Raw genomic sequence first — 27082 nt, forward strand, 5'->3', positions numbered from 1 at the left:
GACTGACCCAGTCAGGTACCCCTATAACTTGGAATGTATTTCCCTTTAAAGTGATGTTAGAAATTATGGTAGTTAGTTCTCTGGTCAGACAACAAATCTTCCCAACCTGCAGTATAACCAAGAAAGACTGGCAAACAAGAGCAGGAGTGTTTCTATGAGAAATGCATTCATCTATTCAAAATGGAGAACTGGGGCCACATCTTCTTTCCACCTCCACACTTATATCCCTTTCATTCCATCCCCCAGCACCCCCCTCAGGACTTGCTGTCCCTCAAGGTCTCTGTTGCTGGGCAGCGGTATCAGGAATTCCCCACAGCAGGGCTGGCTGCTTCGGGTACAGCTGGGAGCAGGCTATAGTTAAAGGAAAAGAAGAAGCAGGGAGCTGATGATCTCTGGTTGGAGATGAGGCGCTCCAGGGTCTGCAATTCTGGAGTTATAACCCCCAGTATTGCTGTCAGCCTGAGGCTTTACCACATTTCTTTTCTTCTATAAATTCCAACATGGACTTGCCGGCTTCCCTTTTAATATCACCATCTTGTGTTGACTAGAGTCTCTCCTCTATAAGCCACTGAAGGACAGAGTGAAGTCTCACAGCTTTGCCTGTCCCTGACACATGCACTCTGTGGAGGCCTTTTAAAGATGTGCAGGTGCAGATTGGGTGTTTAATCATTCTGTGGATATGCTGCAGCGATTGGAATAGCCAGATGTTTTCTAGATACCAAGATGTTCTATCTGAAGTGCATTGTATTTTTTTTTAAAGATTTTATTTATTTATTTGACAGAGAGAGACAGCCAGCGAGAGAGGGAACACAAGCAGGGGGAGTGGGAGAGGAAGAAGCAGGCTCCTAGTGGAGGAGCCTGATGTGGGGCTCGATCCCAGAACGCTGGGATCACACCCTGAGCCGAAGGCAGACGCTTAACGACTGCGCCACCCAAGCGCCCCTGAAGTGCACTGTATTGATTTGCATTAAGCTCACCTGCCATGTAACAGAAAGCCTGAAATGATAGTGGCGTAATCAAGAGAGAAGTTCATTTCTCTTGTTCACCAAAGAAGTCTGGGCATAGGCAGTGCCTGTGTGGAGGCTACACAGTCATCAGAGAGCCAGACCCTTTTTGTCTTTTCTGCCCCGCTATCCCAGCACATGAATATCACCCTCAAAATCATGTAGGCATCCACGTGGTAGGGAACACCCACTCACAGATTTTCCAGGGTCCACTCAAAGGGTGGAAGATAGTAAGTAAAAAGCTGTAGGGGTAGGGCATTCTACTGTATCTAGGAATATTACTTTCCTTTTTCTTTAAACTCTCCAAGATTGGCCACTAAAGACCAATCTGAGCCACCAGGCAAGCTGAGAGGTCAAGTGAATGTCAGATGTGAGCTGGAGAAGGAAGGAGGAAGAAAGGAAGCAAAATTCTAAGAAGCAGCAAAAATAACCCCAAACATCAGAGACATTGTTTTGGAGGTTATTTGGGTATAAAAGTTGTACATAGATTTGCCATTTGCCTTTTTAGCATTGTATTAGTCAGAATCTCAACAGAAAACGGGGTTTCACTTAAATTAGATCATTTGAGGAAGTGATCTTTGCCCACAAATTTGTAAGGTGTAGCATCACCACAAGAGAATGCCTTAGCCTGGGGTCAGTAGCAGCAGGGCTGTTAACACACCTAGGGGCCTGAAGGGATATGGGGAGGGAGTGGTTATTGAAAGGAATGCAAGGACTGCCTTGAAAAGGACTGTGACATTTGGGCAAGAATAACAGCCTGAGGAAGGGAGCAATGCTCCTATTCCCTTCCTTCCTATACCTTCTAGGGATCCCCATTGGATCAACCTAACTGAAGCCAGAGGGTGAGGGAACCCTTTGGTATGGTCCATACAGGTGAGCTTCTTGGGACAGGAAAGGGTGGAGAGTAGATTTGGAGGGACAAAAGAAGATATAAAGCGAGAACATTGCTATTAAACTGCAAATAAAGAAGTAGAATAAAATCACTTTCATTTGCATTCTTTTTATGCTCATTCTGTCATTAACTGTGGTAGCCAGCCTCCCAAGTAGTCCCCAGGGGTTCTTGCCTCTTGATGTTCATGTTGCAGAAATAATAGAGGGTGGCTTCTAAGGCTGGGTCACAGTGAGGCTACCGCTTTTTGCCTTGGATCACTTGTTCTGGAGGATACCAGCTGTCAGGTCCCCAGGATACTCACCCGGGGGCTTGTGGTATGGAGCTGAAGCCTCCTATAGCAACCACTTGCCAGGCAGGAGAGAGAACCATCTTAGAAGAGGACCTCCAGCCCCAGTCAAACCATCATATGACTGCAATTCTGACTGATATCTGGCCTGCAGAGACCCCAAGCAGAGACCCTAAGCTGTCCGCAAATTCCTGGCTCTCAGAATTATGTGAACTAATAAATGTTTGTTCTTCAAGCAACAGAATTTCGGAGTAATTTGTGGTGCAGCAATAGACAACTAATTATGATTGTTAATTTAGGTGTCAATTTGATTGTATGCTACACCAACTGAGCCAGCCAGGCACCCCTCAGACAACACTTCTTTTTAAAATATATTTAATTAAATTAATTTATTTATTTGAGAGAGAAAGTGAGAGAGAGAGAGAGCGCGCACGCACAAGGGGTGGGGGGGGGCAGAGGGAGAGGGAGAAGCAGACTCCCTGCTGAGCAGGGAGCCCAATGTGGGGCTCCATCCCAGGACCCTGGGATCATGACCTAAAAAGATGCATAGGGCAAGTTATGGAGGGAACAGCACAGAGTTTCCACGTCTTCTCCAGAGCACCACCATGTCAGCACCTCAATATGCTCACCAATTCAGAGGTTCCTTTACTAGGTGTGAGTGAGCAAATCACTGGTCATTGTTGATTAATCTGCAGATCAATCTCTAGCCCTCTCCCCTCCTTGGAGGTCAAGGAGTGGGGCTAAAATTTCCAATCTTTTAATCATGGTCTTTCTGGTGACTAGTCCTCATCCTGAAGCTAACTAGGGGCCCACCAAAAGTAGCCTTTAGCCTTTTTAGAACAAAAGATGCTCCTAAGACATTCTAAGGGATTTAGGAGCTGTGTTCCAGGAACCAAGGACAAAGACCAAATATATATTTATCACATTTATCTTCAACAAATGAGAACTTGTGGCCAGTCTTTTCATCTATGTCCCTTCCCAGTTTCCCTCCACCCCCTCAACTCGACTATTTTGAAGCAATCCAAGTAATCATAAAATTTCATTCATAATATTTCAATATTTATCTCTAAAATAAGGACTATTTAATATAACGATAATATTATCACCACAGATTTTAAAACGTTACAAATAATCCCAAAAAGCCTGTACTTTTTGACTCTTGTAACATGTTGCTATGTTGCCCTCCTATGCGGGTGTAATAATTTACTCTTCTACCCCCAGTTTATAGCCCTGATGTTATCAATCTTTCTCATCTTCACCAATCAATGTCCCCTGAAAATTCCCATTTCTTTGATTATTAATGAGATTGAGCAACTTTTCATTTTATATTGGCCATTTATATTTCTTCTGCAAATTGCCTATTCGTTCCTCTGCTGATTTTTCTACGCATCAATCTTATTTTCATATTGATTGATAAGTTAAAATAGCAAGGGTTTTAATAAACATTGCATCATCTGTATTATATATAATGGAAAAAATTCAAAATGAACTTTATTTTCAAACAATTATTTAAAGTATGCATGGCAAATCCATAACACAGTACTCCATGCAGCCATTATATATATATTTATCACTACCTAAAGCAATCTACAGATTCAGTGCAAATCCTATCAAACGATGAACATCATTTTTCACAAAAATAGAACAAATAATACTAAAATATGTATGGGACCACAAAAGACCCAGAATAGCCAATGTAATCTTGAGAAAGAAAAACAAGGAGGTACCATGATTCAATATTTGAAAATATACTGCAAAGCTGTAGTAAACAAAGCTGTATGGTTCTGGCCCAAAATTAGACAAATAGATCAATGGAACAGAATAGAGAGTCCAGAAATAAACCCATGTTTATATGGTCAATTAATCTATGATAAAGGAGGGAAGAACATACAATGGGGGAAAAAAAGACAGTCTTTTCAATAAGTGGTGCTGGGAAAACTGGACAGCTACATGTAAAAGAATGAAACTTGGATCACTTTCTAACACCTGGATCACTTTCTAACACCATAAGCACAAATAAACTCAAAGTGGATTAAAGACCTAAATGTGAGACCTGAAACCATAAAAATCCTAGAAAGAATACAGGCAGTAATTTCTTCAACATTGGCCATAAAATTTTCCTAGACAAGTTTCCTAAGTAAGGCAAGGGAAACAAAAGCAAAAATAAACTATTGGGACTACATCAAAATAAAAACCTTTTGCTCCACAAAGGAAGCCATCAAAACAAAAAACAAAAAACAAAAAAACAAAACAAAAAAAACAAACCAAAAGACAACCTACTGAATGGGAGAAGATACTTGCAAATGATATAAGACATTCATATCCAAAATATATAAAGAACTTATACAACTCAACACCAAAAAAACCCCAATACAATTAAAAACAAGCAGAGGACCTGAATTGACATTTTCCCAAAGAAGACATACGATGGCCAACAGACACTTGAAAGGATGCTCAACATCACTAATCATCAGGGAAATGCAAATCAAAACCATAATGAGATATCACCTTATACCTGTCAGAACATGTAGAATCAGAAAGATAAGAAATAACGTGTTGGCAAGGGTGTGGAGAAAAAGGAACCATCCTACACTGTTAGTGAGAATGTAAATTGGTACAGCCACTGTGAAAAAGAATATGGATGTTCCTCAAAAAATTAAAAATAGAAATACCATATGTTCCAGTAATTCTACCACTGGATATTTACCAAAAGAAAATAAAAACAATTCAAAAAGATATAAGGACCCCTACATTTATTGTAGCATTATTTATAATAGCCAAGATATGGAAACAAACTAAGTGTCCATTGAGAGACAAATGGGTAAGGATGATGTGGTATATATGTACACAATGGAATATTACGTAGCTATAAAAAAGAATGAGACTGTGTCATTTGGGACAACATGGATCTAAAGGGTATTATGTAAGCGAGGTAAGTCAGATGGAAAAAGAAAAATATCATATGATTTCACTCATGTGTGGAATTTAAAGAAACAAATGAATAAACAAAAATAGAAAGCAGAATCAGACCTATAAATGCAGAGAACAAGCTAGTGGTTGCCAGAGGGGAAGGTGGTGGGGAGATGGGCAAAATGGGTGAAGGGAAGTGGGAGATACTTCCACTTATGCTTCCAGTTATGAAATGAATAAGTCATGGGAATAAAAGACACAGCATAAGGAATATAGTCAATGATACTATAATAGTGTTGTGAGCACAACATAATGTATAAACTTGACAAATCACTGTGTTGTACAACTGAAATGAATGTAATGTTGTGTGTCAACTATACTAAAAAAAAGCATGTATTTGTCAAAACATAGAACGTACAACACCAAGAGTCAACCCTAATGTAAAACCATGGACTCTGAGTTGTGCCAATATAGATTCACTGATTATAACAAATGTGCTACTTCGGTGAGAGATGTTGGTAGTGGGGGAGACTGTGCATGTATGAGGGGGCTGTGGTGTACATGAGAACTCTTTGTACTTTCCACTCAATTTTGCCGTGAACCTAAAACTAGTCTAAAAAGTAATGTCTATTTTTTAAGTATATATTGACATGGACAGCTATTATCTAAAATTATTTTTTAAATGTTCATATTAAGATCATTTCTACCAGGGCACCTGGGTGGCTCCATCCACTAAGCATCTGACTCCTGATTTTGGGTCAGGTCATGATCTCAGAATTGTGAGACTGAGCCCTGTGCTGGGCTCCATGCTCAGCGTGGACTCTGCTTGAGACTCTCTCTCTCCCTCTCCCCCTCCCTGCCCCTTGTGCATTCTCTCTCTCTAAAATAAATAAATAAATCTTTTAAAAAATAGATCATTTCTTTCACTGAGTACATTATTTAAATACAAAAATAATATGTTGCTAATACAATCTAACAATATAAGCCTAGATTCCATAACAATGATCATACTGTGAAACTCTCTAACATGTATTTTAAATTATTCAATCATATTGCTGAATCAACTTTAATTTTTTAAAAGATAGATTATTTTTATTTTTACTTTATCTTTTTTCAAAGATTTATTTATTTGAGGCAGAGGGAGCAAGAGAGAGCGAGGGTGGAAGGGGCAGAAGGAGAGAATATCCAAGCAGACTCCTGCTGAGTGTAGAGCCCGATGTGGGGCTCAATCTCACGACCCATGAGATCATGACCTGAGCGAAAATCAAGAATCAGATGCTTAGCCGACTGTGTCACTCAGGCACCCCAAAGATAGATTATTTTTAGAGCAGATTTCTGTGTACCACAAAATTGAGTAGAAAGTGGAGATTTCCTCTGTACCTTCTACCTCCATGTACACATGACAGCTATTATCTCTATATATTGACATGGAAAGCTATCCATAATATATACTGGGTAAAAAGAAAATTAACAGAAGACTATACATAATAAATAGGATATAATTTGAACTATAATATATATGTTTGTAGTTGCATGGGAAATACTAAGACACATTTTATTAGTATCCCTGATTTGTGTGGGAAAACAGAAACTCTGAGAAGTTAAATAACCAAGAACAATCAGCTACAAATGATGAGGCCAAGAGATGAAACCAAGTTTGTCTGGCATGGAACCTGGCTTAGTCCACTTTACCACTAAGTAGAAAGGTCGGTGAGGGAATGCCGGGAGCCATCGGCACAATGATGCAAAAACTGGGGTGGTGGGGTGACCGGGGGTACATTCATTTTAAGGAAACCAGGCTATGTTTCATGGCTGCATTGGTGAGAAAGTGGGCAGGGTGGGGGGCACACCAAGAGTCACTGGGGATTCAGTGGTTCAACCACAGTTTAGAGCAAAACCAACCATTTTGAATTTCAGAGAACCAAGGTTCAAATCCTGTCTTGGAGAAATCACCCCGGCTATTGACCGTTAAAATACAAAAGAAACGAAATCATCTCAGGATGTGTCCCTAATGTTGCAACCTCTGTTATCTCACTGAGAAGAGTTCTCTTGGCTCATGTAGCTTTAGGTCCTCTGATACGATCTCCGATGCAAGGCAGGAATCTCCCCTACAGTCGTACTAATGGATATTTTTTTCATCTTTTCTAGCTCAATAAATTCTGACCTTTTATAACTCATAGTTAGGAGGAGACTGCTGGCATAAGACTAATTAGTGATGCTTTTATTGGAACGGGCTATCTTTTTATTTGAATGTATTACTGAGGAACGTATTATTTTGTGTGTGCAAATTTTTACTTATGGTAACAGGATTGCATCATATATCTCCTTCAGGTGTTTATATTTTTCCATCAGCTCCGTGTACTTAAGAGTTACCCATGCAGCTTTGCCTGCATCTAACCTGATCCTACTCACAGAGGCTGTAGACTCCAGCGTGGGATCACATCTTACCCACCTGCTCTCACAGGGATGGGCACCCACGTACACTCAACTCCCTTCCACCTTTGGCTACAACACAGGAAACAACTTTGCCCATGTTCCCGTATAAGCCGTGTGAAAATTTCTTTGGAATATTTACTAGGAGCAGAATTTCTGGGTCACAGATGTATGTATGCTTCATTAGACTAAATCAGGTCAGATTACTCTCCAGAATGGCTGCATCAGGTGGGCCCCCACCAGCAGTGGAGAACAGTATGTTCCTTTTTTTTCTCCACATCTCTTCCAAGCCTTGGCAAGGTCCACATTTCTGATTTTTTGTTAGCCTGAAAGGTATAAAGTGATATCCTTGTGAATGTTTTTGTTTGCATCTCTCTGAGTACTATGGATTCGTGTTCATATAACTGACTAGCCCACAGTGAGGCTGATATGCTGAGAAGGGTCAGAGTGATCTTGTTGTTTCAGGTTTCTCTTGTACCCTTTGTTTTGTTCCCTGGGTTAGGACAATATCACTTTTTAAATCGCTTTATTGAGATATAATTCACTTACCATATAATTCACCCATGTAAAGTGCACGATTCAATGGTTTTTAGCAACAGAGTTGTGCAACCATCACCAGAATCCATTTTAGAACATTAAAAAAAAATGTGTATAGCCTGGTGTCTCTGTGTCTCAGTCAGTTAAGTTTCTGACTCTCAATTTCAGCGTGGGTCATGATCTTGGGGTGTGAGACTGAGCCCCAGGTTGGGCTCTGCACTGCGTGGGGAGCCTGCTTAGGAGTCTCTCTCTCCTGCTCCCTCTGCCCCTCGCCTCCTCTAAAAAATTAAATAAAAAATAAAATAAATAAGCCAGCACCTCGGTAAACATGGCGCTGCCAGTGGTGTGGAGCGCGTTGGCTGGGCCCTGCCTGCCTTGGCCCTGGGGGCTCACCGGCTCTGCTCTGCTCTCCGAGGGTAAATTCACAGACAAACATGAATGGATAACAACCAAAAATGGTATTGGAACAGTGGGAATCAGTAATTTTGCACAGGAAGCTTTGGAAGATGTTGTTTACTGTAGTCTGCCTGAAGTTGGGACAAAACTGAACAAACAAGATGAGTTTGGTGCTTTGGAAAGTGAGAAAGCTACTAGTGAACTCTATTCTCTATCAGGAGAAGTCACTGAAATTAATGAATCTCTTGCAGAAAATCCAGGACTTGTCAACAAATCTTGTTATGAAGATGGTTGGCTGAGCAAGATAGCACTCAGTAATCCTGCAGAACTGGATGAATTAATGAGTGAAGAAGCATGTGAGAAATACATAAAATCTATTGAGGAGTGAAAATGGAACCCCTAAATAGACTGGCATGAAACAACTTAATCTAGCATAGTTGTCTTAAATTAGTGGTACACAGAGGATTTAAAATAGCAACAATTAGCAATACCAGTGGAAGAAGAAACTACTTGTAACAATGCTAATGGAAGAAAATACCCCTTAACTTTATAATGATTGTAGAAAAACACAATATACATCTGTTTTGCAATACCCTCTGATTTTTACCCAGTTATGATATTCAGAATCCTGAAATGATCTGTGGTTAAAAACTATAAAAATTGTGTTATTCAAGGATGACATTGTTATCGTAAGCCTTAGGGAGTATTATAACTTGCTTACATCTATCCCTGGATGGGGGTTAAAATACTTAAATAATCTTTCCATTGGAAATAACTGGCAGTAGAAAAAGGTTTGTTAGTTGTATGGTGTCAGATAAAGAACAAAACTACTTAATTTTGCAATATACTGCACTTGATGGTTGGTGCTATCTTTAGACAATGAAGCAACAGCCTTGCAGAAAGGTAAAGAGATTAATAATAAAACATTCAACTTCTTTGTTAAAAAATAATAAAAAATAGGGGCGCCTGGGTGGCACAGTGGTTAAGTGTCTGCCTTCAGCTCAGGGCGTGATCCCGCCATTGTGGGATCGAGCCCCACATCAGGCTCCTCTGCTATGAGCCTGCTTCTTCCTCTCCCACTCCCCCTGCTTGTGTTCCCTCTCTCACTGGCTGTCTCTATCTCTGTCAAATAAATAAATAAAATCTTTAAAAAATAAAATAAAATAAAATAAATCAATAAAAATATGTATAGCAAACGTGTATTAAGAAATGTATCAGAAGTTACCTGTACTCTCTCTCTCTCTCTCTTTTTTTTTAAAGATTTTGTTTATTTATTTGACAGAGAGAGAGACAGCCAGCGAGAGAGGAAACATAAGCAGGGGGAGTGGGAGAGGAAGAAGCAGGCTCCCAGTGGAGGAGCCTGACGTGGGGCTGGGTCCCAGAACACCAGGATCATGCCCTTAGCCGAAGGCAGACGCTTAATGACTGAGCCACCCAGGTGCCCCTCTCTCTCTTTTTTTTAGAGAGACAGAGTGAGAGAGAGAGCAGGGAAGGAGGGGCAGCGGGAGAGGGAGAGAGAGAATCTTTTTTTTTTATTTTAATGTTTTTTTATTATATTATGTTAGTCACCATACAGTACATCCCTGGTTTCTGATGTAAAGTTCGATGATTCATTAGTTGCGTATAACACCCAGTGCACCATGCAATACGTGCCCTCCTTACTACCCATCACCAGTCTATCCCATTTCCCCATCCCACCTCCCCTCTGAAGCCCTCAGTTTGTTTCTCATAGCCCATAGTCTCTCATGCTTCATTCCCCCTTCTGATTACCCACCCCCTTTCTTTATCCCTTTCTTCCCCTACCAATCTTCCTAGTTCTTATGTTCCATAGATGAGAGAAATCATATGATAATTGCCTTTCTCTGCTTGACTTATTTCACTTAGCATTAGGAGAGAGAGAAGCTTAAGCAGACTCCCCGCTGAGCACAGAGCCTGAGGCAGGGCTTGATCTTGTGACCCTGAGATCATGACCTGAGCCGAAATCAAAAGTTGGACACTTAACTGACTGAGCTACCCAGGTGCCCCCAGTTTTAGAACATTATTATCACCTCAGTGAGAAACCCTATACTCATTAGCATTTATTCTCCATTGTCCCCCAAACTCCCACACTCCACAGCTAGGAAACCATGAATCTACATGCCTCTGTAGATTTGTCTATTCTGGATATTTCATATAAATGGAATCACACAATATGTGGTCTTCTGAGACTGGCTTCTTTCATGTAGCATTATGGTTTTGAGGTTCATCCATGTAGGAGCACATATCTGTACTTCATTCTTTTCTATTGCTGAATAACACTCCATCATATGGATGTACCACATTTTCTAAATCCATTCATCAATTGATGGATTTTGGGCTGTTTTCACCTTTTGAGAGTTATAAAGAATGTTACTGTGTACATTCGTGTACATGCTTTCATATGGATAGTTTTAATTTCTCTTGGGTATATACCTAAGAACAGCTAAGAATGGTAAGTCTATGTTTAATATTTTGAGTGACTACCAAACTGTTTTCCACAGTGAGAGTACAATTGTATATTCTCACCAACAATGTACTAAGGTTCCAATTTCTCCACATGCTTGTCTCACTTGTTATTGTCCATTTTATTATAGCCATCCTAGTAGGTATGAAGTGGTATCTTGTGGTAGTTTTGATTTGAATTTCCCCCCTTTTTAAAAGATTTATTTATTTATTTATTTATTTATTTGAGAGAGAAGGGGGTGGGGAGGGGCAGAGAGAGAGGGAGAGAGAGAGTCATAAGCAGACTCCACATTGAGTGCTGATCCCAATACGGGACTCAATCTCACAACCCTGAAATCATGACCTGAGCTGAAACCAAGAGTCAGATGCCTAACTGCCACCCAGGCACCCTGATTTGAATTTTTCTAATGAGTAATGCTGTTGAGCATCTTTTCATGATGTGATATTCATGAGTGATATGTATATCTTTTTGTGGGAATGTCTATTCAGACCATTTGCCCATTTATAATTTATTATTATTGAGTTGCAAGAGTTCTTAAATATTTTGAATACAAGTCTCTTATGAAATTTGTAACTTAAAATATTTTCTCAGGCTAATTGCCTCCTAGCTTAGCTTTGATGTAAAAAATGTAATAGCTGCTATCACTACCCACAATTCTGGGGTATCTGTGAGGTTTTTTTCTCACAACACTTCTTTTTTTTTTTTTTTTAAGATTTTTTATTTATTTACGTGGCAGAGATACAGCCAGCGAGAGAGGGAACACAGCAAGGGAGTGGGAGAGGAAGAAGCAGGCTCCCAGTGGAGGAGCCCGATGCGGGACTCGATCCCGGAATGCCGGGATCACGCCCTGAGCCGAAGGCAGAGGCCCAACGACTGCGCCACCCAGGCACCCCTCTCACAACACTTCTGTCACCAAATGCATGGGTTTTCCCCCCATACCAGTGGATTCTCCAACTCTCTGGACACTAAGTAGGTATCCTACAATTCAATTCAGTTCTGACACAAACCACCCAGAGTTAGCACAGACCCCACAGTTTAAGGACTCAGTCCCACAAGTCTGCCCCCACTTTAGCTTGTCACCTGTACTTCTGACTGATCAGCTATAGATGGGAGGTTCGTCTTCTTCTTTTTTTTAAGATTTAATTTATTTATTTGAGAGAGGGAGACAGAGTAGAGTGGGGGCAGAGGGAGAGGGAGAGAGAATCTCAAGCAGATTCTGTGCTCAGCATGGAGCCCCATACAGGGCTTGCTCTCACAACCTTGAGCTCATGACCTGAGCTGAAATCAAGAGTTGGACACTTAACTGACAGAGCCACCCAGGTTTCCCTAGATGGGAGGTTCTAACGATCCCTTCCTCACACTCAGTTAATTTGCTAGAGCAGCTCACAGAACTCAGAGAAACATTTTACTTACTAGATTACTGGTTTATTATGTAAGAATATAACTCTGGAACAGCCAGCTGGAAGAGATTCATTGGGCAAGGTGTGCTGAAAGGGTGTAGAGCTTTCATTCCTCTTTGGAACATAACACTCTTCCTGATTTCCATGTGTTCAACAACGTGAAAACTCTCCAAACTCCAACTTTTTAGGGTTTTATGGAGGTTTCATTATCTAGGCATGATTGATTAGATCATTGGTCACAGGTGATTACCTTGAGCCCCAGCCTCTCTCCCCTCCCTGGAGGTTGGAAGTGGGACTGAAGGTTCTAACCCTCAAATCAAGTCTTGGCCTGAAGCTATAGAGGAGTCACTAGTCAGGAAATTCTAAGGGATTTAGGAGCTCTGTTTCAGGAACTGGGGACAAAGACCAAACATGTATCTCTTATGTATCACAGACATAGATTGGATTGAGGAGGAGTGGAAGAAAGAAAAGAGATTCCAGGTTCATTATCAGTTCAATTTCATTCATTTCCCATATTAACAACAACTATCTACTTGCAAGCTATTCTCAGTGTAGAGAAACTTCAAGAAGCTTATGGTCACGACATAAATGAGTGGAATGGTAACTGCTACGACTGCGAAATACCAGAAGCAGAAGGGTCTCCAAGGTCTAGCAAGTGTCTGGGACAGGAGTAGCTCCACAAACATCTGCTCAATATAACTGAACTGAGGAGGTAAGAACAGAACTAAAAGATACAGCAGAATATAGAAAGTGACACAAAGTCTAGACATCTCCTGCTATAGCTGTCTACATCAGTCCTTGAGTTTTAATTGGGGCAGAAGATGGAAAAAGTGAAGGCAAATGTGAAAGAAATGAAGAGAGTTGAGAAGAAATACTTTAAGAACAGATCAAGGAGCCCAGTGGTCAGGAAGAAAACCTGGAGGGGAAAGCCTAAAAATTTAGGTACGAGTCCTAAAAATTTAGGATTTTTTAAAAGCACTCCCCTAGAGGTCATCAGGCTGAGCTCTGTCCACATCAACCATTAAGAGATTTTTACAGCCGCACTGTTCTGTGCCACACAATGTATGAAATAGGGTCAAGAACAGCGAACGCTGAGGGGTATTAAGGGCCGAAATAGCTGAAGGGGAAAGCAGCAGAAATCATGGCACAAGTTGAGAACAGAAGTATTTAGGTAATTTTTAGTTCTATTTTCTTTCCTGCTTCCATAACTGAGGGGTGGACCCAATTAGGTCCCCTGCAATTTTCTGATCGTGGCCAACTTTGCATGCATGGTATTTGCTTGATGTAATTTCCTCTGGGACAGTCCTCAGTGCAGCAAAGACTTTGCAAGGAAATGGAGGATTCTTCATTCATTCATTCATTTGACAGATTTATATTGAATGATTGGTTCTGCTTTAAGTGTTGGGGATATTACAATTTATTTATTTTTTTTAAAGATTTTTATTTATTTATTTGAGAGAGAGGGAGCACGAGCAGGGGGGAGAGGGAGAGGGAGAGGGAGAAGGAGACTCTTCACCAAGCAGGGAGCATGACTCAGGACTCGATACCAGGACCCTGGAATCATGACCTGAGCTGAAGGCAGCCACTTAAACAAACGAGCCACCCAGGTGCCCCGGGGATATTACAATTTGAACAAAAATCCACCTCCCATGGAGCAGACAGTCTGAGGGACGGCAGACATAACTAAGCGAATGAATGGGTAAACATCCACGGTGCTGATCCGTGCTCTGAAGATGAGAGTGGACAAGGGGTAGAGGAGACGGAGAGCTATTTTAGGTGGGTAGTCAGGGGAGACTCCCCTAATGCACTGCGGAGTAACCAGAGGCCTGCAGGACAGGAGAGAGTGGTCCCCTGAGCTGTCTCCAGTAGAGGCCAGAGCGGCAGAGCAGAGCTGCCCAGGGAAGAGTGGATGATGGTCGGCGGAAGAGCCAGGAATAAGGATATAATATCGTTTCCATTAACCCAACCCATTTTCTATTCCTAGCTTCCTTTCTGTTCTATTTTATGCTTTCTATGATAGGTTTTATTGATAGGCTTGAGCTTTTCAACCATGTACTAGTATATTTATAATTCCTCCAACACGCTATATTTTGAAGAGATGACTTGCATTTTCCATGGAAGTCTGGCCCTCTAAATTTCATGCCACAGATTCAGATTTTTTTAAAAAAATTATTCTTTTAGGAAAAGCGATTCAAAGATGTGTAGTAGCTACCATATGGCCAAGCACTTTGGCTTGTAAGTATATACTCAAAATAATGAAAACACAAATCCAAACAAAAACTTGTACATGAATGTTCATAACAGCATTCTTTGTAATAGCCCCAAATGTCCTAACCTAAATGTCCATCAGCTGATGAAAGAATAAACAAAATCTTGCACCTATTAAAAAAATTAAAAATGCAGAATGGAATTTTATAAAACATATGAGAGCAATCAGTTGTTTGCAATAAATGTCAAAACTTGTCTCACCGCAGAGAAGTCTGGGGGTAGTTGTATCTTCTTACATGATGGCAGCCTTCCAGGAGGCAGGACGCGCAAGCTGCCAGTCCCCTAAGCGGGGAGGAATCGAGACAATGTTGCTTCCCGGTAGTTTAGCGGTTAATGCAGTCACAGGCCAACCCAGATTCAACAGTGTGCAGAAATAGACTCTACCCTTGATAGCGCAACAGCATATGAGCACAGGAAGGGGAGAATTGGAGATAAGCTATCATAAAGATAGAATTGGTTGGGAACTAGAAAACAGATTTAAAATGTCAGAAGCCACTAACAACTAAAGAGCAACCTACATTTTAAGTAATTAAAATTCAGATAATATACACTTGTCTGAGGCTGAGTGTACTTCTCTGTCTCTTGACTTTGAGCTTAGACATAGATATTATCTATCTATTGTTTCATATCAAAGACCTCAGCTCACTTAATCTCTAACTACATTTGAAACAACTGCTTACACCTTCCTTCTTGAAATCTGTATTGCCCTTCTCTCGCTTTCTACTGTTTTTCCTCCTACCTCAATGCTACTTCTTTGTCTCCTTGCTCAATCATCTTCCTTTTCCCAACCTCTACATTCTGCAAAATCCCAGTACCTTGGCCTCCGGCCTCCTCTCCATCCTTACTTACTCCTTAGGTGATCTTGTCTTCGTGGCTTCAAGTTCCAGGCACACACTGATGACTCCAAAAATCACATCTCCCTAGAACAAGAGATGAATGTATTTAAGTGCCTATGCAAAATTTCTATTGTATGTTGACTAGGCATCACAAATTTAACTCCCCCAAGGAAAACCCTTGATTCTTCTTCAACTCCACTTGGAGAATTTTCTACCTAGTCCCTTTGTTGCTCCTCTTGGCCCCCCTGCAGTTTATTCTCTTCACAGCAAAATGAGTGATCCCTTTCAATCATAAATCCATTCCTGACACTCATCTGCTCTCTTTCCCTGGGTCTTCTCAATTATGAGAATAACATCCAAACTTCTAATCTTGGTGTATAATGCCTTACGGATTCCTGTCTTTCTCCAGCTGCCTTTCTGCTTAATTTCACTCATTAGCCATGCTCCTATCGTGTTGGCTTCCTTGCCACTCGGCAGCAGGGCCTTTGTGCTTATCTTGTCCTTTCCTTTGCCTGGAGTACTTTTTCTTCAAGGATATGCACGGTCCATTCCCTCCCTTCTATTATGGTTTCTGCCCCCTGAGTGCCCCTGACTCTAAAAGGTTTTCCCCTGGCTTTCTCACCTCACATAGCACAAATCCCTGCTCTATCCCATTATTCATTGTTCTTTTTCTACAGACCATTCATTGGTACAGAAAGCAAAGAATATATTATCTCTGTTGTTCTATCTTCCTTTCTCTAGTATGTTCCACAAGGACAGAAATTTTGTTTAGTTCACTGCTGTATCTTCAGCTCTCAGAACAGTTTCTGGTACATCAGAGGATGCACTAAATATGTATCATTTGAATGAGTGAACAGCCATTTACTGAACAAACAAGGAGAGAGAGTTGCAATAAAAAAAGAGGAGGAAGAACAGAGATATTTTGTGAGCAGGGGACACTGCCAGAGACGAGCCTAGAGCAAGGTAGGGTGTTGTAGGCAACGGCAGAGAATAGTCAAAATTCCTCACATTTACTAGGCTGTCTAAAGCCAGGAATGACTCTTCATACTTCACACATGTTCATTTAGGTAATCCTCCCAAAAAGTATGATTTGAGAAATACGACCATCTCCTTTTACATGCAAAGAAACTGAGCATAGGGAGCTTAAGAAACTAGCCCAAGGTCACAGCTCATAAATGCAGAGCCAGAACTGAAACAGGCTGGCTGTCTCCAGAGTCTTGCTCGCCACTGCTGTACTACATAGCCTCTCAGACAAGCCGGGGATGAGGCCGCTGAATTTATACTTACTTCACAATATTGCTCAGAGTCAATCCTGCCTACAGTCTCGGTGTCTTTGCTACAGGGATCGTAGAAGAAATACCTCTAATTTTGCAAAACTTTTCTACCGTTTGGCATATCCTCGGTAGACTCTCTGGCCTAGTTGCCTGTTCTTAGGAGTTATGAGTGCACGTGGTGTGAAGTAGCACTTGACTGGGGTGCTAAAAGCTTGGCCTCTAATTACTCCAAGTCTGTAGTTGCCAGCTCTGTGGTTGAGGGCAAATCCTATCACCTCGCAGCGTCTGCATTTAATTTTCTGAAAAATGAAGGGGAGAGGAAGAGGAGGAAATAAATCCGAAGATACGTCTCAGCTCCAAAATTCTTTGATCACATTGACTGTTGGTCAGGCAAAAGGACTTCTGGGCCTTCTCTCTCCCAAGCTCCCCATTTAGTCCGGAGTTAAGAAAGAGGTGAAAGGTCCCCTGGTGGCAGCATGGCTCTGTTATGATCCTTATCTCCAGTAAACCTGCTGGCTGCTCTGCCTGCTCAGGGGCGCAGTTAGGAAATCAAGCCTTCTTTTGGAGTAAAACTTTCTACATCAGTCACTGAAAAACAGACTGAAAGTAAATTCAGCTAATTCCAGTGTAGCGAGCCAACATTGCAAAATGGATGATTACTGTTTTATGCTTTCTGTCCCAGTCAGAGCTCTTGCTAGCTGGCTAGTCTCAAGTAAATTCATCCTTCAGGTTCAATGTATATTCTACTTTAATGGCTCATTTTCTCCCCCTTCACTGCCTCAGAGTGATGTGTTCTCCCCTTGTATTTTCTCTAAACATGGACGGCCCCCAAGCAGATGATACTATATAATCTCTACCTGGTGAAACAGAAAATGCTCCCCCCCCTTTATTTTCCATTTACTTTAGCTGTAATCTCTGTTCTTTCCTGGTGCGTGAAGTTTAGTTAGAAATTTATGCTCATGTGTACCGTGTGTTTCACTTGTGGAACACAACAAAACAGAAAACTAATTTTTGTTAAGCAATTGACAGAGCCAATTTCTGTTAAGATAATGTAAAGTTTTCAAAACAGAGATGAGTAGGAACATATTTAACACATCGATGAACTATGTACAGACAGTGTGGGAAGGGGATATACTTTGAAGACTGAGAGTCCTGGGTTCAAATCCCTGCTATTCCACTCAATATTGTGTGGCTGAGAGCAAGTCATTCACATCTCTGTGCCTCAAAATTCACTCATCTGTAAAATAGGGATAACGTTACCTACATCAAACGGCTGTGGTGTGGACGTACTTGAGTTTTCTCTAAAAGTTGGCATCTAACAGATGTTATGGCAGGGAAACAAAGATGTTTATGGGGCCAGAGGGAAGAACACATAAGGCATCAATGAGTTGCACTTTCTCTTTCTTTTTCTCAAGAGGTAAATCGCACAGCAGTTAAGAACAAACTTTGGAGCCATGTTGCAAGGATTCAAGTACCGGCACTGTCATTTATAAGCTATATGATCTCAGGCAAGTTCCTTAATCTCTCTGTGCCTCATCTGTAAAATGGGGATGATAATAGTAACCCTATCTCATAGGGTCGTTGAGATTAAGTGAGTTAATATGTGTAAAGCATTTAAAACAGTTCCTGGACAGAATAAACATTTGTAGGGCTGAGTGCGATGGTTAATTTCATGTGTCAGTTGGACTAGGCCAAGGTACCCAGATATCTGGTCAAATATCAAGCTTCCATGTCTCTGTTGAAGGTATTTTTATATGGGATTAATGTTTAAATCAGTAGACTCTGAGTAAAAAGCAGATTCCTCTCCAGAACGTGGGGACCTCATCCAATCAGTTAAAGGTCTTGAGGAGGAAAGACTGACATCCCCTAAGGAAGAAGGAATTCTGCCTGCAGACTGCCTTGGGTCTTGTGCTGCAGCATTACTTCTTCCCTGGGTCTCCAGCCTGCCACTCTGCCACAGGACCTTGGTGCTTACTCTTTCCTCTGCCCTGAATACTTTTCCTTCAAATATATCCATGGTCTGCTCCCTCCCTTCAGATTTGGACTTGGCAGCCCTCACATCACGTGAGCCAATTTCTTAAATTTCAGTCTCTCCCTCTCTCTCTCTACACACACACACACCCCCACCCCCACCCCCCCACACACACCTTATTGGTTCTGTTTCTTTGGAGAACCCTAATACAGTCAGCGATGATGATTTGTGTTTGAAGCCTGAGTGATCCTCTATACTGGTTATTCAGTGAGAGTAATCACATGGCAACCTTTCACTTTAATCCTCCCACTTCTGAAGATTGAAGAAAACTAAGAGGAGAAAATAAAGGTTTGCCTTTTAAAAAGGCAAGGAAACAAGGAGGCAAGAATGCTCATGGCAGGTTTAGAAAATGATGTGTTTAGGTGGAATAAGGGCCCACTTAGGGAAGTGGTGGGTCATAAGGTTGGAGAACAGCAGGAGCAGCCCAGGAAAAAATCTAAATACCAACCTTGGAACCTCAGGATTTCTTTCCCCCCTATTGGAAATGGAGAGCTACCCAAGCTTTGTGAAAACAGTGTGGTAAGATGAAAACACACATCAGCGGTGTAAGATTCATCAGGAGGAGGGAGAAACTAGGGAAGGAGAGAACAGGTAGAAAATATTATGTGATCTTGCATCATGCAGTTATACACATTTCATCACCGAAGAGCATCAAGCATCTGTTTCCTTATTGTTTTCATTGGGTCACATTTTAGGCCAGGTGGTGGTTCCTCATGTGAGCAGACTGATGTCCCTCTCTTGGTCCCCTTCCCTTTTTTCCTTTGCTATAACTCTGCTCTCCTCCCAAGTCCCAGCTTCCTGCATGTTACCTGGTCTATGTGAAGGTAGGGTGGCAAAAGGGAATGACATTTTTGTTGCCCTTTCTGATCTCCAGAAGTCTTTCCTGGTTTCAACCTGGAAGGAGAAGTGTGAATTCGTATTTTCTTTATATTAAAGCATCTTCAAGAAAACAGATGTGTTTTGCTTTCTTTCTATAGCAGAACCATTATATGCTATGAGTTTATTTGAGTTCGAAAACCTTTTCCTGGAGGATTTTTGTATGTAAAATCTAGATCACCCAAAGCCAAAGTAACTTTTAAGTGGTAAATGCTAACCCTGGTTTGAAAGTCTATATTTAACACTGCCAGTGAAAGAAATGCAGTTGGGTACTTCCCCAGGCTATGCTAATTAGCTGAAAAAGAATACTTTCTTTGCTGCCATTGGTAGAGAAACTGACCAATAGAAGAGCAGTTCAGCACCTACACCCACTCTGTGCAAAATAAGGAGATGTGTTTGTACACGCCAATAACTCATGCTTTGGGTTGCCTCACAACCAGTGACAAGCGTGCCTTTCATCATCTCTTACAATGTTACCTTCAGATTCTGAACTTTAATCTAAATGAGACTGAGAAAAGAGGAATGAGTTTAGGAAACCAGATATCATTTCTAATAGGTTATAAGCATACACACTTCTGACATTACAGATTTTGAAGGCAATGGCAGTTTTTCTTAATACTGCATGTATTTTTCTGCTTATCCACTTATATAAATCTAGTTATTTGTACGTTCATTTCATTCCACTGACAAGAAATGTATTGAATGTTCTTTATGAAGATTACAATGAGAGTTTTGGCCTGTTTTAGCCATATCCTAATAACAGTATCTTAGCAGATATTACTCAGCAATAAACACTGAATTTTAGATTCTTAAGCTATAATTTTCACTGTGTGTGTTTTTTTTTTTAAGATTTTATTTATTTATTTGACAGAGAGAGACAGCCAGCGAGAGAGGGAACACAAGCAGGGGGAGTGGGAGAGGAAGAAGCAGACTCCCAGCAGAGCAGGGACCCAACGCAGGGCTTGATCCCAGGACTCTGGGATCACACCCTGAGCTGAAGGCAGATGCTTAAAACTGAGCCACCCAGGCACCCCTATAATTTTCACTGTGTTAATCTGTACCATTTCCCACAGCTAGAAGGGCGTCATATTAATTTGTCTACATGTTGCTTTATAGGTGGACCAAGGGTTTTCATTATTTTTTTTTTAGACTGGCTCTTTATAGGCTCCTCCAATGCATTGTAAAATCTTCAGAGTAATAATGCTTATTTTTATGGGATATTTACATTCTCTACCTAATTTAATTCTTGCAGCAATTATGTAAGTTGGCCAGGACAGGTTATACTTAGTGCTATTTTATATCTGATGAAACAGGGTCACAGTGAAGTTGGCTACTTATCTGAGGCCACACACTGGTCAAAAGCAATGTTGGAGTCTAGGCTCAGGACCCAGGCAAGGTACCTTTTATTTAATTACAAGATACCTCTCAAGAGTTAGAAATTTGTTTTTTCTTTCTTATTCTTTCTAGGTAGACTTGTATAGTATTCAGCAACTGAATATCCCTAACTTAAAAGAGAGACAGAGACAGGAAGGAGAAGATGAGCCACAAGACTCCTAGGAAAATATTTAGAGAATGCCATGTTTTGTTTTTTTTTTTTTAAAGTAGGCTCCATGCCCAGCTTAAAATGTGGGGCTTGAACTCACAACCCTGAGATCAACACCTGAGCTGAAATCAAGAGTTGGACGCTTAACTGACTGAGCCACCAGGTGCCCCATACTTTTCTAATTATAGCATTTATTATGTACTGCTTACTCTCCCACCTCCCAGTTTTCATAAGAGCAGAGATCTTGTTTATATTGTTCATTCATTGCTATAAGCCCAGAGCCTAACATACATAGTACTTGATATACTGCAGGAACTTCACAAAAAGTTATTGAAAAAATGAACAAAAATTTCTCTTTCACTAAAATTGCCCCAAGGAAAAACTCAACCAAATGATTTTATTTATTTTATTTAAAAAGAAAGTTTTATTTGTGTAAGTAATCTCTACACCTGACATAGGCTTGAACTAAGGACCACAAGATCAAGAGTCACATACTCTTTCAACTGAGCCAGCCAGGTGCCCCAATCAAATGATTTTAAGCTGGAGCTACTATCTGCATCAGTCAGGATAGGCTAGGTTAAATTAGCTCGAGATGCAGTAACAAACAATATCAGTGGCTAAAAGTCATGAAGGTCTGTTTCTCACACATGTTATATGGCCATCATGGAGCATAATTCTGCCCTTCTGGTCACTCAGGGATCTAGATTGATGGAGAAGACATGATCTAGAACACCGCTTGTTGCAATGCAGACAGAAGTGGGCCCTGGAGGGTCTTGCAGAGGAATATTAATGCTCCAACTCAGAAACCCTGCTCACAAATTCATTGACCTGAACTAGTCTCAGATACCTCACCTTCCCATAGCATCAGCCACAGAGGGGCCTGAAGCTGCCTGGGTGGTGGAGAGGGGGAAATACTTGGCAAAGGGTGCTAACGACTACCAGATTTCATTTCCTTGATTCTGAGCTTTTGTGACTTAAGTAATAAAGTCCAATTTTGTTGTAACCTTTCCTGCAATACATTTATAAAATATGATTTTCCTCATAATGGCCCTGTATAAGAATGATGCATGGTGAAACTAAATACTTAAATAAGGTCAAATAGAAAAGTCAGAGGTGGAAATGGAAAGATAATTCAAATCTCTCTACCACTAGTTCTTTTTTTTTTTTTTTTTTAAGATTTTATTTATTTATTCTACAGAGAGAGAGACAGNGGAACACAAGCAGGGGGAGTGGGAGAGGAAGAAGCAGGCTCATAGCAGAAGAGCCTGATGTGAGGCTCGATCCCAGAACGCCGGGATCACGCCCTGAGCCGAAGGCAGACGCTTAACCGCTGTGCCACCCAGGCGCCCCTCTCTACCACTAGTTCTAGATGGAGCTCATTTATTCTATATTTGTGGAGGTAAATTATACATGGGGGGAAAAAGCAACAATTATATTCTAAAGCAAAATCATTGCTGCAAGTTTTAATTGGGTCCAAGGACAAGACTTACAAATTCTTTGTGTCGGGGCATCTGGGTGGCTCAGTCAGTGAGATCCAGTCTGGGGTGGGCGGGGGAGGGCAGCTTCACGCTCAGCATGGGGTCTGCTTATGATTTTCTCTCTTCCTTTCCCTCTGTCCCTTCCCCCTCTCTTTAATAATAAATAAATAAATCTTTTAAAAAATTCTTTGTGTCAGTGTTATGGAAATTATTCTGGTGACACAGAGAAAGGACATCTGGGCTAGCAGTTCTGGAGAGAATGGGCTGAACTATGGGAAAATACATCCTAGTATTTCAAGTCCCTGTTTAGGCATGAGGACAAAAGTAGCATACAGATACTCACCTGGAAAATTGCTGATTCTAAAGTAGGAGACCAAAGAATATTTTCCCTCTATTCTCCTGAGTTCTCTGGCTGGAGACCTGAAAATTAAACTGACAAAAGACAAATTAACAACAACAACAAAAAAGTTGTGTTTTCTGTTTGAGTAAGGTGGCTTTAATGCCTTAGTAACTCTAGCAAATCAAAACCTAAGTCTCTGTTGCTTGAAGTTAAAAAATAAAAACCTAACGACAACCAATCACAAACAGCAAATCAGGCTTTCCCAAATAAAGTTAGAGCCAGATAATTTCCTTGCTTTGCTTTCCTCTCTCTCTATAAAGTCCTGCCTCTAGCTCCTATCCATGGAGCACTCCTAACCATTTCTGGTTTGGGGCTGCCCAATTCCAATTGATTTTTGTTCAATAAACTCTTAAAATGTTTAATATGCCTCTGTTTATCTTTTAACAGTTCCATGTTCGTGGTTCATTAGCCCAAATCTCAAATGGCTTACTCAAGACTCACATGTCCTCACTTCATATTTTATAAGCCCCCATGCCACCCACTTGCCCAAAGTCTCATGACCTCTCTTGCGTATAATTTCCTGATAGTCATTACTATAAGACCGTTGAATTCTTTAAAATATAAAGTGAAATACAAAGGAGCTCAACTTAATGAAGGCATGGAGTGTTGTGTCCACTTGATTCTTTTGGACATTATGGAAAGATCCCTCATGCTCAGTACATGTACATTTGTACTACATTTGCTTCAGAGATTCAAACAGCCTAAGTATATAATTCAAAAGAAGTAAACTACTGGTGTTGTTTGTTATCAACTGTGGTAAGATATGGAATGGTATGGTTTTTTCTTTCTTTCTTTCTTTCTTTCTTTCTTTCTTTCTTTCTTTCTTTCTTTTCTTCCTTCTTATTTATTTATTTATTTATTTATTTATTTATGAGCGAGATCATGAAGAGGGGTAGGGGTAGGGGTAGTGGGAGAAACAGGCTTCCCCCTGAGCAAGGAGTCCTGTGGGGAGCTCAATCCCAGGAGCCTGGGATCATGACCTGAGCCAAAGGCAGATGCTTAACTGACTGAGCCACCCAGACGCCCCAGTGGTAAGGTTTTCAGATGTAATTCCAAGGACTGCAATAACATCAAACATACGCATATTCTTCAGGGCCACCTAACTGATCTTGTTTATCATATGAATAGTCTATTAGAATAAAGGATACAGCATCATCATGATGTTCTCAAATGCTGGGCATGCGGTCTGCAAGAACTTAAAAAGAAGGTCAAAATGTCAAGCATAATTCAAAATGTTTTAGGTTTCCAAACTCAAATTTCCCACATCAACAGTTCTTGTTGTTGCCAAAAGCTTTCACATTTGTGAGAGTAAAGTCCTTCATTATCTGGTCCAAATGTTTGAGATATTGCAATATATGGTACTACATTATTGATGAACAGTCAAAAGTAACTTAATTGTTGGGGCACCTGGGTGGCTCAGTTGGTTAAGTGTCTGCCTTTGGCTCAGGTCATGATCCCAGGGTCCTGGGATTGAGCCCTGCATTGGGCTACCTGCCCAGTGGGGAGCCTGCTTCTCCCTCTACCTCTGCCTGCTGCTCCCCCTGCTTGTGCTCTCTCTCTCTGTGTCAAATAAATGAATAAAATCTTTAAAAAAAAAGTGACTTAATTGTATTTAAACCTCAGCCCCCAAATTCTCCATCAACATAACAGCCAAGACATGTAGTAGAATGTACATAGTAGCACTATGGGTCATAGCTCCAAACTAGAAACTACTCTAACATCTTTCAAAAGAATGAAATCATAAATTGCAGTATAGTCACAGAATGGAATAAAATGAATGATCTACAACTACATGCAACAATATGGAAGAACTCATAAGTATAAAGTCGAGTAAAGAAGCCAAACACAAAAGAATGCCTATTTTATGATTTTATATATGTCAAGTACAAAGACAGGCAAAACTAAGTCTGTGTTGTTGACAGGATAGGCAATGACTGGAAGGCAGTGTAATGGGGTTCCTGGGTGTTAATAATGTTCTGTTTTTTACTCTGTGTTGGATACAAAGGTATGTTCAGAATGTGAAAATTCATTGAGGTATATCCGCAGCTTGGAATGTGTGTACTTTTCTGCATATATATTATGCTTCAATAAAAAGTTAATGAAAGAAAGAAAATTCTAGGAAGCCCAGGAAAATTGAATTTCAACCCAGCATAATAATCCTCCATGTCATTACCAGAATTTGTGGGTCATCAATGTAAGAATCAGTCTCTAAATAGAGTAGTCAATGAACTGGATTCAGAACAGTTGTCCCAGGAGCAGGATACCTGATATGTCAAAACAGGCTAATAATTTCCCTCTAAAATCTCCAATCTCTCTGCTTTTCCCTTCTTTCAGTGATATCACCATAGCTTAAACCAGGTCATGTCCCACCCTGAATCTCATCTGAGATGGTCTCCTCACCAGTTTCCCCATAGCCTATTCTACCTGTTCTCTACACATTAACCAAAGTGATGTAAAATCTAAACTAGATCCTTTTCTTTCCTTGCTTAAAATACCTCAATAGGTATTTTAAGCAAAAATACCATTAGACTTAAAACATGAAGCAAACTCCAAGACTTGGGTATATGGTTTGGCCTCAGTCTACCTCACCCACCTCATGTCATGCTGCTCTCTCCTGCTCTCTGTGCTAGAGCCATACTGGTCTTCTTTCTGTTCTCCCAAAATATCAAACTGTCGCGTCTGAGGACCTTTGTCCTCTCTGCCCAGAACAATCGTCGCTTTTCAGGTTCCTTGGCTGACTGACTGATTTCCTTCTCACTCTTCAAGTCTCTGTTTAAATGGCAGCTTATAAAGTTCTCTTATAACAACCCTCCCTATCTAATGTCAACCTCCTATTATTCTCTATATCCACACTTGGTCTATATCCGTCCTTGACGTGATTCTTGTCTCATTTGCTTGTTTACCTGTTTGCTCCGTTTTCCTCATTAGACTGTAAGTTCCATGAAGGCAGAAATCACGTGTATTTGTGTCAGGATTGAAGCGCCAATGTCTGGCAGTGTCTGGCATACAAAAAGTCCTCCATAAACACAGAAATACTTGTCAAACGAATGAATCGACATTCCCAAGGGATCACAAGATGCCTGTTCTGTCACGAAGAACATTGCACTGTGAGTTTTCCAAAGAATAGCAGTGAAACCAGATGCCTTTCAAGCCCTTCTGCCCAGGCAAAATGTTGGCATTCGTTCTCGGTTTTCTAGTTGTCACAACGACTGCCCCCTTGCCACAAGGGACACACACCCCTCCTCGACAGGCGGGCACTTACCCAATGTCCCGATCCCACCCACCTCCCAGGAGTCCCTTCATTGGCCCTACTGTCAAGGCCTCCGGGGGGGCGGGATGTCAGCTCGAGCAGCTACTGGCCCAAGTAGACGTCTCTCTAGCGCGAGCTGCTTGAAGTCAGCCAAATCAAATAGCAGTTGCGGGGAGGCTCGGTCCTGTTGGAATCTATGATTGGCTGCGATCTAGGGCCCGGGCGGCCGGCGCACCGCCTCTCCGAGCGCGGATTGGCCAGAGCTGCCGTCAGTCAGCAGGAACAGCCTTCCCCCTCGCCATCTGGCTCACTGCGGGTGAAAAATTCTCGAGATTTTCCAGCAGAAGAGCCAGTGGCTGTTCTAGGTGCTTGCTCCAGAAAGCAGAAAACCGCGGGGAAGGCAATCTTACTTACCCAGCAGCAAAGTCTCTTCCCCGCCCTCTGTTAATTAATTAGAAAATTTCCAGGGACGTAACCATCGCGAGGTAAGAGCCTAGAGAGTACACTTCATTTATTTCTAACAGTTTATGATATTATTTATAGGCGGGGTCGCATCCCAGCGCTCAGGGTTTGCGGAATGAAGAGTAAACGGAGGGTTCTTCAAGGAGGGGAGGGGAAAGGTAGGTTTAAATCCCCCAGCCCCACAGTCAGCGTCTGGGTTCTTTGTGCGTCGCTTTCTTCTCTTTGGAGGTCATGAGCAGCAACTCCGGTCGGGGGCCCACCCCCGCTGCGCTGCCGGCAGTGGGCGTTTCCCGCCGAGACCCCGGCGCTCGGCCTTGAACTTG

At 41.3% G+C, this 27082-nt stretch overlaps 1 long non-coding RNA gene across 1 annotated transcript in view; it reads right to left on the reverse strand.

The window, feature by feature from the left end:
* The window catches only part of LOC103677887, a 42063-nt gene extending 15761 nt beyond the window's left edge, over window positions 1-26302 (reverse strand). Inside the window, exons 1-3 of the long non-coding RNA XR_572556.2 lie at window positions 25951-26302; window positions 22991-23079; window positions 14810-15528 (exon numbers count right to left, since the gene is read on the reverse strand). This is a non-coding gene — a long non-coding RNA (uncharacterized LOC103677887). The remainder of the gene's footprint in view (window positions 1-14809; window positions 15529-22990; window positions 23080-25950) is intronic.
* Window positions 26303-27082: the final 780 nt, after the last annotated feature.

The sequence above is a fragment of the Ursus maritimus genome, unplaced genomic scaffold (assembly GCF_017311325.1).
Source record: "Ursus maritimus isolate PB19 unplaced genomic scaffold, ASM1731132v1 scaffold_8, whole genome shotgun sequence".
NCBI lineage: Eukaryota > Metazoa > Chordata > Mammalia > Carnivora > Ursidae > Ursus > Ursus maritimus.